Below are 235 nucleotides of genomic sequence, written 5' to 3'. Positions count from 1 at the left end.
TTAATTCTCCATCGAACGGCATTGGTTTCATTCCTTAATGTTAATTAGGCGGGGAGAGACGATTTTTTAATTAGCGGGCGAGTTATCGGGAATCACTGCGCCGAGAGACCATTAGGTTTTTCATTGCGCCGTGAGTTTCGTCACTGTTTTTATTCTTTTATTACAGAGATTAAGGGATGAAACGGGGGTTGCTGTATGGGGAATTTAATTCTCCATCGAACAGCATTGGTTTCAT

Source organism: Diachasma alloeum, unplaced genomic scaffold, assembly GCF_001412515.2.
Source record: "Diachasma alloeum isolate Michigan unplaced genomic scaffold, Dall2.0 Dall_scaffold_00908, whole genome shotgun sequence".
In the NCBI taxonomy this organism is placed as follows: domain Eukaryota; kingdom Metazoa; phylum Arthropoda; class Insecta; order Hymenoptera; family Braconidae; genus Diachasma; species Diachasma alloeum.
The sequence above is the reverse complement of the archived record's forward strand: the minus strand, read 5'-3'. Positions refer to the sequence as shown.